General features: G+C 42.9%; 1 protein-coding gene across 4 annotated transcripts in view; it reads left to right on the plus strand.

The window, feature by feature from the left end:
* kank4 (KN motif and ankyrin repeat domains 4) overlaps window positions 1-12044 on the plus strand; it is a 104875-nt gene that overhangs the window by 5989 nt on the left and 86842 nt on the right. Inside the window, exon 2 of one of the 4 annotated variants that reach the window (XM_070554270.1) lies at window positions 2830-2931. The exons of the other annotated variants lie outside the window; for them this stretch is intronic. The gene's annotated coding sequence lies outside the window, so the exon portion shown is untranslated. The remainder of the gene's footprint in view (window positions 1-2829; window positions 2932-12044) is intronic. 4 annotated transcript variants of the gene reach the window in all.

A 12044-nucleotide genomic window follows, 5' to 3' on the forward strand; every position in this document is an offset into this window, starting at 1 on the left:
CAGACCGATCCCATCTCGCCCATCACTAGTTTATTTCTGTATGCAGACTTGCGTGATGTCTTGAGTGGACTCCAGCATACACTGGCAGAGAAATGACTCGGTTTTCTGTAGAATGCTACAAATAACTAAAAAAATCTAAATACTACAGACCAGGGGTATTCAATTCCAGGCCTGGAGGGCCGGTATCCAGCATGTTTTAGTGGTTTCTCTTCTCCAACACACTTGATTCAGTGGTTAAATCACCTGTGCGGCAGCTCATCAGGCTCTGCAGGAGCCTGTTAATCACCTGCTGATTGAAATCAGGTGTGTTGAAACAGGGTTCAAACTAAAACATGCTGGATACCGGCCCTCCAAGCCTGGAATTGAATATCCCTGCTATAGACATTAATAATGGTCTCTTTCTAGAAATGAATGCTATGGTATTGGGGTACTTGTATAAATAAAAAAGAGCTGCCAGAAGACGATAGAACAGTAAAGTGTACCTGCTTGGAAGGACTTGGGGGGGAACAAAAAACACTCTTACTTCAGATCTGAAATGTAACTCTTTATGTTACTCAATGATGCTTTAGTACAGTCAGGGTAAAGTTGGATTATCAGAACAAGTTGGTTAGGAAGGGAACACCCGGAGATCCTCACCTGTGCTTAGTGCAGCTGCTGCCTACCTGCCAGGTTTTCTAGTCATGCCACTAGAACAGGGTGTGCCGCATCTTACCTGCACATCTAAACGGAGCAATGGCAGTACCAACTTTAACCAGAAGGGGAGTCTTTGTCCTGGTTTACACGTCTGACTGTTAAAACTGAATGATTGTTGAAGTGCATCTGACTTCACTGTTGTTTACATGCAGAAAAATATGTTGTTTTTTTATGACATTATCTGGGTACTTAAGCTCGATTAGGAGTAGTACAGTTCAGTTCGACTTTAGCCAGACTAAGGTGTTATTTGGCATTTTAAAAGTCCAACTTTGGTCAAACTAAGGCAATAGTTTGGTTTTCTGACACTTCATGTAAATGTAGCAAGTACATAAATCTGACACTCATCACTTCAGTTGCATCAAACATAAGTTTCAGTCTGCAGAAAAACATTGAGTAAAGTAGATCTGCTGATTCCGATGACCTAAAATTCTTCCCAAATTATAAAAAACAAAACAAACAAAAATAAACAATCAAACTAAAATCCCAAAATGACACATTTGGCCTTATTTTAAAGGCCATCCATCCATCTGTTCATACCTTTTCGACGGCTTATCCGGAGTCGGGTCGTGGGGGCAACAGCCTAAACAGGGAGGCCCAGACTTCCCTCTCCCCAGCCACTTGGGCGAACTCCTCCGGGGATTCCCAAGACGTTCCCTGGCCAGGTGAGAGTCATAGTCCCTCCACCGTGTCCTGGGTCAACCTTTAGGTCTCCTCCCGGTTGGACGTGCCTGGAAAATCTCACCAGGGTGGCTTCTAGGAGGCATCCTAATCAGATTCCCGAGCCACCTCAACCGGCTCCTCTTGATGTGGAGGAGCAGCAGATGTACTCCGAGCTTCTCCCGGATGACTGAGCTCCTCATCCTATCTCTAATGGAGAGCCCAGACACCCTGTGGAGAAAACAAAGTTTGGCCGCTTATACCCAAGATATCGTTCTTTCGGTCACTTCCCAAAGCTCATGAACATAGGTGAGGGTTGGAACGTAGATCGTTTGGTAAATCGAGAGCTTTGCCTTCCGGCTCAGCTTTCTTCACCATGACAGATCAGTGGGCCTCTGAATGTCAGCAACATCCTCATCACTGCAGACGCAGCACCAATTCACCTATCGATCTCCTGATCCATCTTTCCCTCAACAAGACCCAAAGATATTTAAACCCCTCCACTTGAGGCAGGACCTCATCCCTGACCCGGTGAAGGCATTCTACTGTTTTCCGACTCAAGACCGTGGTCTTGGGTTTAGAGAAGCTGATTCTCATCCCAGCTGCTTCACACTCGGCCGCGAACCGCTCCAGTGAAAGCTGAAGATCATGTTCTGATGAAGCCAACAGGACCACGTCATCTGCAAATAGCAGAGACTCAATCCTTACGCCACCAAAACGGATCCCCTCAACACCTTGGCTGCACCTAGAGATCCTGTCCATAAAAGTTGTGAACAGAATCTGTGACAAAGCCTTGACGGAGTCCAGCTCTCACCAGAAACGAGCTCGACTTCCTGCTGGCAATGTGGACCAAGCTCTGACACCGGTCTTAAAGGGACCTAACAGCTTGTACCCCACACGCCCGGAGTACCCCGTATACAGCTCCCCCGAGGGATGCGGTTGAACGCCACCTCCAAGTCCATTATGAAAGATTACCTAGGGTCAAATAGTCTAATTCAAATATTTTTTTAAAGTTATGCTCCAGCTTGAAAAAGACACTAATTGCAGCAAGAAACTTTGTGCAACTGTTGAAATTTGTTTGCAGTTATGTTGCCTTGATCAAACTTCTTGTGAGCACAAACTCAGTTTGATTACAACATTTGTAGCCCAGTGAGATACTGGTTTTGGAATTCAGCCCAAAGCATCCTCGTTCAAATCAGATTCAAAAACTTAAAGCAATTATCATTTGAGTTTAAAATGAAGTCACACACATTGTAAATTATTCTAGTTGTGCTCTAGAAACCAGGCCATTAGGGCTCCAAGCCTTAGGTAGAGCTGTGCTGTGGAAAAATGCTTAGCAGCCTAATCTGATGGAAAGTGTATTGAAACACTCTCTCTCTCTCTCTCTCTCTCTCTCTCTCTCTCTCTCTCTCTCTCTCTCTCTCTCTCTCTCTCTCTCTCTCTCTCTCTCTCTCCCCCCATCTGTCTGTTTCTCTGTAGCCACTCCGCGCATCGTAGGGTGACTGTTTCCGTACAGAGCAAAGAGCTGAACGGCTGCACCATGAACAACCAATTGCACAATGCTTTTCCTTCTTTTAGTTAGTAAGTAAATTTTATTTATATAGTACGTATCACAGACATAGAATCACGAAGTGCTTCACGTAGATCAAAACTAAATAAAAAATCTAAATGCTCTCAAAACAGAATTAGATTAACATCATAAAAATAGTCATAAAATTATAAATTTTATAAACAGATGAAAGATTACTAATTAGAGTTAAAAATAAGAAAATAAAAGGTTTAGTTAAAAGCAGCTTTAAATAAAAGGGTTTTTAGCTGTTTTTTTTAAAGTGTCCAGACTGTCGATGCTACTAAGGATAAAGGAAGATCATTCCAGAGTCAGGGTGCAACAGTCTGGATAACTGATCACCTCGACTTTTGTATCTGGTCTTTGGAACTTCTAGAAGGTTCTGGTCGGTGGACCTGAGGGCTCGGGTTAAGGCTTTAACAGTTCAGTAATATAGGGAGGAGCTTGACCATGTAGAGCATTGAAAGTTATAATCAGGATCCTAAAATGAACTCTAAAGTTAACGGGTTACGAGTGCAGAGACATTAGAATAGGAGTGATGTGTGCTCTTCTGTTTGCTCCAGTTAGGAGCCTCGCTGCAGAGTTCTGGACCAACTGAAGGCGGTCAAGGACCTTTTTGTTAAAGCATGTGAAGAGTGTGTTACAGTATTCTAGACAGGAGGAGATAAAGGCATGGATAACCATTTCAAGTTCATGTTTTGACACCAACCTTCACAGCTTGGAGATATTTCTTAAATGATAAAAACAGTTTCGGACCAACATTTTTGAGTGACCTTCAAGAGACATTGATTGGTCAAAAATAACTCCAAAATTTCTAAAGTTTGTCTTGACGGCAGAGGATAAACGACCGAGTTTTAGACTAATCAGGGGAACCATGCTCTCGGGGGCATCGATCAGACATTCAGGTTTTTCAGAGTTTAACTGAAGGAAGTTATCTTCTAGCCAGCTGGTGATAGCTGATAGACACTCTAGTAATTCAGACAGTAGAACTCAGAATCCTTAAATGGGCAGTACAGTTGAATATCATCTGCATATAGGTGATAAGAGACATTATGAAAAGGATCAAGTATCTGACCAAGAGGGTGTATGTACAGCCACCCCAACACACACACACACACACGCACGCACGCACGCATGCACACACACACACACACGCACGCACGCACGCACACACGCACACACACACACACACACATTTTTCAAAATGTGTAACCCTTATTAATCTAGGTTTTATTTTAATTCTAGATGTCAGAAAAACACAAAAAGCATCTCAGCACCATTTGGCACCAGGTACCATCCTTTCCCAGCGACGTTGTAGAGATCTGTGTGTGTCTGCCGTGGTGAGAGCAGGATGTCAAGAGCTGATAATGTTCACAGTGTGTGTTTGAAGTTAGCTTGTGCCAGTGGATGCCAGGCTCTGTGGTTCGCCTGGCTGAGTGCCCACTTCTCCCACGAGGTCGGTGTTCTGCAGACGTCCACGGACTTCTCCTGAGGCTCCACTAAACCTGTTAATGCCTCTTTTGGCCCACGCAGCATTGAGTGTGTTTGTCTACAAATGTGTGTTCTCACTGAAATGAAAAGAAAAAGAAAAACTAGAAGAGATACATCAGACCTATTAGTACGCTTTAATAAACGATTTGATGCAAGTGTGTGAGGTTTAGTTTTCCTGGCTAAAAGTTGGATTTTAAGTGTTTTCTGCATTCATGGAACAAGTGGCAGAGTCTGGGATAAGGAGCTTTAGGGCTTCTTAGCTTAGCGGTGGGAGGAACGGGACTCCCTAAACTCTCTGTCTGTGTCAGTCAAAAGAAGCCAAAAACCCCTCGCTGAGAACACACACAGCCGGGAATCAGAGCATACACACCAGCTGAGCGAGCGCCTCGGGAGCGTACGACTAATCTCGTTCTCTGCTGACACACTCGTCGTCATCTGTGCATGCTTTCACAGCTCTTTCTCTCACAGTTTTTGGTATCTTAAAACTGGGGGTGTGTTCGTTTCTATCAGTGTCAGCAGAAGGGAGAGGTCAGAGCAGGCCGGGGATGCTCGTGCACTTCGCGCCCCCGGCTCTTCTGATCTGCAAACCGCAGCATTCCTCTTTAAAAACTCAAATACTTTGCAGAAATGAAGATGAAGCTCTGTGGTGGGGTTGTGCTGCAGATCGAAGAAAGAAAGTGAATCGGCTGTTGGGGACGATTCTGAGCAGAAATGTACATTTTAAAAGTCAATTTGTTTTGCACTTGCCCTTTAAAGAAAGGAAACAAATACACAGAATTTATTTATGAAATAGAAATATAAGATTAAGCACCAACTTTATTTACCTTTGATTTGCAGACTCAGCACTTCGGCTTTAGACAGTTGATGAGTTAGTTGTGCACAAAGCCATTTTTTGGACAGAAGCCAGTTAGCGCTGAAATCACTGCCAACGTGGGCCGATTCTAGTTTTTAAAGGAATGTCAGCTGGCTTACATCTGCACAGCACGCTCTGAACCGATTTGATCTATGATTCTTGCTTTCCTTTGGCAAACGAGTCTTTCAGATCGGCGTTTTTTCAGATCAACGCCTGATTACAGGAAAGCCAGCATGCGGGGCAGAACGTTTTGGAAACCTGGCTGTTTTGTGGTGATTATAGGATTGCAGATTAATACTAATTATTTCCACTTGAGATGCAACAGATTGCACACAAATTGTACAAATTGTACAAGTGCATCACCAAGGAGGCTATTTTGAAAACTCTCATTTATTCCAGTGATTATTTACCATATCAATCAATCTGTCTCATGGTGTTCTTTGCTGCCAGTTGCTAAGATATCTCCTGTAATGCACATACTCTTCATTTCCCTGAGGGGTCACTCATTTCTTTGCTTTCTCACACCTTTTGATTTTCAAATACAGTGTTACAATGTGCTATCTTAGATTTAGCTCATTGCTGAACTCAAAAGATGGTATGCATGTTGTTTTGGAGCTTCCATTGTGCAAGTGGGCGACCTTCGTAGATAAGGGTCACTGAGCTGGGTGGGAGGCGGGGAGGTCAGAGGAACAATACTGTAAAGACTTCTCAGTTTCAGTTTGGGCGGAGGACACACGGCTCAACTTTATTTTTGAAGAACAGCCTTCAGATCTGTTTTTATTGTGGTGTTATCTGAGCTAAGAGGAAGCTGACAGCTCTGGGATAAGACAATGAGTAGACACAATCAACTATAGTTTATATCCATTCAAAGGATAAAAGTAGCTGTGATGCACTTCTTGGCGAGCTAATATCATTTAGGTAAATTTTCTTGTAAAATTGAAATTCAACTTCTGCCAGAACTAAACCTAATTGTCTGGAGATTTCTCAAGGAGCAGCGCTGAGCAACAATAACTTTGGCCATGACTGTATTGTTTCCCCACCGCTGCTCCTTAATGGGTTCCTGGCATTGACAGGCAGGAAAGAACTCCGGAGTGCTGGAGGTAACACGGGACTTCCTAATGGAACCTTTGTCGTCAAATACTGCATTTTAATTTGCTGGATGCAGAAGGCAGGAACTTCCTGTCTCGTTGTGGTTGGAAGTGACCACTCCCTGCAAAAGGACCTTTTGAGTGTGCATGCATTTGTGGTGGATTTATGTCTGAATGTACCGCTGCATTTAAATATGTTAGAAACATTTTAGTCTGTTGTGTTTTTGCAAACAACAAAGCCCGGGAGACAGTTTAGGCAGCCTGTGGAGGCGCAGTGTTGTAGTCACACATGGGAATCTTTTATCAGTGCTGCTATTATTACACCGCAAAACTTGTAACAACGATGCATTTCAGGCCTGTAGCAAAAACAGTTTTACTTGACTCTTAATTTTTCAAAAATATCAGACATCTCTTTTTGGATTAGTTCTATCTGCTCTGTTATTTATTATGTTCACTTAAAGTAGCTTTCTGAAGTTTTCTCTTCTGCTGGAACCAGAAACCCACATTAGCAGAGGAAACGAGGTAGCACTAAACACCAGTTGCTGTTTTCTAGGTCAAAACATTATTTGTTGTTTGTGACTTCAAATGGTGTTTTACTTTTTGGGTTTGGGTTTCTTTTTGGAGTTTTTATTTTGAGGCTGTAGTCATGCTGTTCAATGGTGGATCTCTGAGGAAGACCACAGAAACACTGCAGCCTTTTTTGTTGACGCAGCTTCACTTTTTAGCCACTCAATCGCATTTTTTCCTGCTGAAAATTCCTGGAAATACTCTGTTAGCTTTGGGTTAGCATGAAGCTAATATCTCGCCGATCTCCGGCTCCCGGAGAAGAGAACAGTCACAACAGCAGACACATGGATCTTTTACCGCGGTGGACCAACAAAGCCCAATATCCTCGGTCAGCTTACCTGGCCGAAGGTGCCTTTACTTTGAAGTCGCTCTACCGCGTTTTTCAAGGAGCCCTTCTTAGCTTCTTGGGTTAGCTAAGTTAGCTAGTAGCCACACTGGTTCAATTGTTCCAACCCTGTTCCAAACATAACAGCCCCACCCTTAGCTCCACCTCTTTTCCTATTTATGGATTGTCTGGGCGTGATGGGACCTGTGACGTGGTCAAAATGGCGGTGGTGGGAACCTCTCATTTGGGCACAAAAACTTATAATTTGAGCCTATAGACGTGAATTGTCCTGTATATATGTCAATGGGCGAGACTGACAACCAAATGTTCAAATAGTGCTTTCATGCTATTAGCAGACCTTGCCTGCTGATGGTGGTCGGAGGGACTGGTGGCGCCTGTGCTCGGCAGCCTCGCCTCTGTCAGTGTGCCCCAGGGCAGCTGTGGCTACATCGTAGCTCATCACCATCAGTGTGTGAATGAATGTGTGAATGGATGAATGATACACTGTAGTGTAAAGCGCTTTGGAGTCCTTACTCTGAGAGGCGCTATACAAGTGCAGGTCATTTATCATTTATCATTTTAGCCAAATGTAAGAGAACCACTTCATTAAAAGTAATTTTTTATCTCTACATTATATTTCTATCTACTTTGTTAAAACATTGTTAAGAGGCATGAAAAAATATTTTAAGCTAATTTGTTTTTCAAATTTGCTATACCATCATTAAACATGTACTACAGTCAGCCACTAGGGGGTGCTTGTTTGCTCTCTTTAAACTTCTGGATTGGATTTCTGTCTCTAGTGTGATTTCGTGTAGTTTTGGAAGCTGTGTGTTCTTAAGTTAAAGTTCACCAGTGTGTCATCATCACACACTGGTGAACTTATGTCTCCACACTGGACCCATCCCCGTGGAGAGCGGTGAGCTGCAGCTGTGGCAGCGCTCGGGAACTATTTGGTGGTTAAACCCCAATACAACCCCTTAAAGCTGAGCGTCAAGCAGGGAAGCATTGGGTCCCGTTTTTAAATCTGTCCTTGGTCATGCTAACTTCCTGGTGTCAGAAGCGCTCCACGAATGGGAGAAGATCCAGGAAGAGAACAGCGTCACGGATTGGCTTCTTTGTCGTCCCGCCTCTGAGCTTGGTGATGGCAGGAACGCTCTGGTGGTTGATGTCACCGGATGTCCTACCATCACAGCTGTGACTTATCGGACTGATAGGAGAAGAATAAAGTGCCTCAAAGGGGGCTACTTGAGCTGGTAGTAGTTTCCCCATCTGGTATGCTGGACTTGAGTGTTGTGAGCACTTAAGCTTGGTTTATGCTTGACACATTTATTTTCCGCTTGGTGAAGCGGCTCGCGGATGGAACGCGCTTCACAACTTGCAGCGTTTATGGTTCATGCGGCTTGTCTCTGCGGCGAGAGCCAACTCAGCTCTTTTAAAATTGGTGGAGTGCTCTTGTTTCCACCAGGATCACCGCTTTTCCCTTTGTTCCCTTTCCTTGCCTTCACATATTGGTCCTTCATGATTTTCCAGCATTTTTTAACAGCGTCCTTGTCTTTTCCGACAGTGCGAGCTATTTCTCTCCAAGAATTATTAACAACATGTTGATCACAGTGATCTTTGAGAGTGGAATCATACAAATGTCTCTATTTACGAACCTCTGCCATAACTAGTTCTTGCCAGTTCTTGCCAGTCCGCCATGTTTTTTCCATGTTTGACTGTCGTGCGGAGGCCAGGTGGAGGGGCGTGGTTGTTAAAATGACGCAATTTTGCCGCGCGGAGCCGTGCAAACCTCGCGGACGCGTCAAGCATAAACCAACCTTTAGTGATTAGCTCTTTCTAGAATCTAGCTACTCTGTTTAGATAGTATTTTAGTGTGATTGTAGTCACTACTTTGCTTGAGTTAACTTTTTTAATAATAGTTTATTTAGTTTAGTGCTGGTTAAGCTACGTTTTAAATTTAGTTAATGTGTTTTGATGGTTGCAACACAAACAGCAGCAACATATCCCTTTTTACAACGTGCATGAGACACTGCTACTCAATGCTGTTGTTTCTGAGGTAAATATTTCTCTCCCAGAGGTCAAAGCACACACATCTGAAATGATAGAAGTCTGGAAGGAAGCCAGAACTGAAACTATGAGTGAAGGGAGGTGACAGAGTGTAGGCAGAGATGAGATGCAAGGTTTTAGTGTAAAGAGCATTTTTTTCATGTGTGTGTTTATGAGTGTGCAGGTTAGTGATTTGATGTTCCTCTCATGTTTCAAGCAAACTGTGGTAAGGTATACCACCCTAATGGGTTGCATGAAGCTGAGGAATGCAGATCAACAGATGCCAGCATTGCTGCTGTGTGGAATTGGAATGGTGTGTGTGTGTGTGTGTGTGTGTGTGTGTGTGCACTCGAGGGTGAAAACACAGATGTTTTTAAGCTACTGCAAGCTTTCACTGGTGTCTGCTGGTGTGCATATGGGTGTTGCAGTGTTTGAGTGAGATACAGTTAGATCTCACTGGAGCTGAATTTGGCCTGGACTTATTGAACCTTGAACTCCACCTGTGTGTGTGTGTGTGTGTGTGTGTGTGTGTGTGTGTGTGTGTGTGTGTGTGTGTGTTTGTGCATTTCAGGTACTCACTGCGTCCTCCCAGAGCTGCTAAAGCACTAGTTACCCACAAGGGACCAAGTGGACAGGTCTATGTTTAGCCACTGTTCTCCTTTTAAATACACAGTTGTGGTTAGGATTTTTAACACATAACCAATGCAAACATTCAGTAAGTGAATATTAAAATGACCAAATGATGCTCAGAATTAGAATTTATGTAGTATTGTTCACAAAAAACAGAAAACAAGAAACAAAGAGCCTATTAATTTCTCAGAAATTAAATGTGTTGAATGCAAAAGCAAGTTTTTGTGGAATTTTTTAAGTGTTGTTTCACAATTAGATTTGCTGGCAACTAGTAGAATCTATGTGTTTAGGAATTTTAACACTTTCTTTCAGTCCCATTTGGCCAGAATCAGGTGTGAAAAGTGGCAGACTTTGCAGGAAGTGTATTTCTTGCAGAGAGAAGACATGCATAAAAAAGAAATTGTTTGCATTTGTGAACTAAAAAGGCTAATGGAACTTACTTTTCTGGAAGTTTTAATGAAAGGAAAATCATTATTTACAGCTTGTAGTTGTTTTAAATGCATTAAATTCTTCTGATTTATAGGAATCTGCAGCAGACTCAGAAATGGACTCAGCAGCTTAAGAGGGGGATGGGAAGGCGCAGGTGTCACTGTGTTGCAATCAGGATAGATTGCAGCACTTGAACTCCCACACCCATGATGAATGACTCTAATCAGCAAGAGTGTATCATCAGGGGGTCTCTTGTGACAGTCAGTCAGGGCCGAGTATTTTAGACGTGTCTCAAATGAGCTTCCACAAATGTCATGGTGAATCTGAGTCAAAATATACCAAGATGTGTGAAGATCTTCTCCAAAAAATGACTAAAATGACAAAGAAAATAGTTATATATAAAATCTAACAAGTTTTTTTTCTCACAGAATGCTTTTTCATTATTTTCACCCACAACAGTGATCTCCGGTGCTTAAGAGTGAGCCATTCCAGATCCAGCGTCGGCTCCGCAGACCAGCTTAACAACAGCAGCAGCTCAAACTGTTTTTCTCATCAATCTCTGCTGAGATAGAGATGATCCGCAGCTGTGATCATGACTGTTTGGTTTTATGTAGCTAAAGCACAGTCAGACATGTCCATGATACCACAGAGTCGCTCACAAATGCAGGTAGTCAGAGCTTCACCCAGCACCGTCAGGCAGATAGATGGTGGTTTTAATCACACCTGTGGTTACATATGGCCAGCCCTTAAAATAGCACAGCAGTAAATACATCACATTTGACTTTTTATTCCAAGTTAAAGGGCTCATTCACCTCTATTTCAATACTTTTGCTGTGATCTTTTGTTGTTTCCTGTGAAAAAAGTCTCTGGCACCACTGTTTCCTAGGGTAGAAGTTTGTTGAAGGAGCGGGGAGGCAGAAAACGGCAGGGTTATGACTCTTACTCATTGATATTCATGATAAACTATTGGTCTATGATTGGCTAACAGCAACACAACTCTCGTCTTTCTTGGGTAAAAAAAACTCAACGTTGATGTTTAATCTCCAAAAAAACCACAAGTCCGTATGTGTTCTGCCATGTTGAGGAGCTGCTATTGCTAACGGTTAGCTTCTTCTAGCCAAGACGCTCTCTGCTCTCTTCTGGCCACAAAACCTTCCTCAGCCTTCCTCAGTCGCAAATCAAGGTGGGCGTGTCAAAGAATGCTAACTTTCGTAGATGTAGAGGACACTGGCTTTTCCTGACCCAATCGTTTTCCATTCCATTAATTTTTTGCAGCGAATGCAGGTGGAGAATATTTTCATGTACAGCACACATTTGCAGCTCAGAGCGACCAATTGTATTAAAAAAAAAAAACAAGTATCTCTTGCTTTTTAGTGAACAAGCCCTTTAATGTGCCATACTTCACAGCACATAAACTCTTCAGTTTCTTCACAGCTGCAGAGTTAGAGATATAGAGCATAGATCATCCAAACCTGTTCAGGATCCGTTCATGTACACCAACGTCAAAGTCAGGTGACTTGTTGGAATTCTGTTTTTTTTTTTGTACAATAATACTTTTTGCACCTACCTTCCCCCGATCACAGTATCTACTAACCTATAAAATCCTTTAAAGAAATTGCCCTGATCAGTAAAACTCAATAAACACTTACTAACTGTTAAACACGGCAGTAGAGGTGCAGTGATTAGGGTTCACTTTTC

The sequence above is a fragment of the Nothobranchius furzeri genome, chromosome 8 (genome assembly GCF_043380555.1).
Source record: "Nothobranchius furzeri strain GRZ-AD chromosome 8, NfurGRZ-RIMD1, whole genome shotgun sequence".
Lineage (NCBI taxonomy): Eukaryota > Metazoa > Chordata > Actinopteri > Cyprinodontiformes > Nothobranchiidae > Nothobranchius > Nothobranchius furzeri.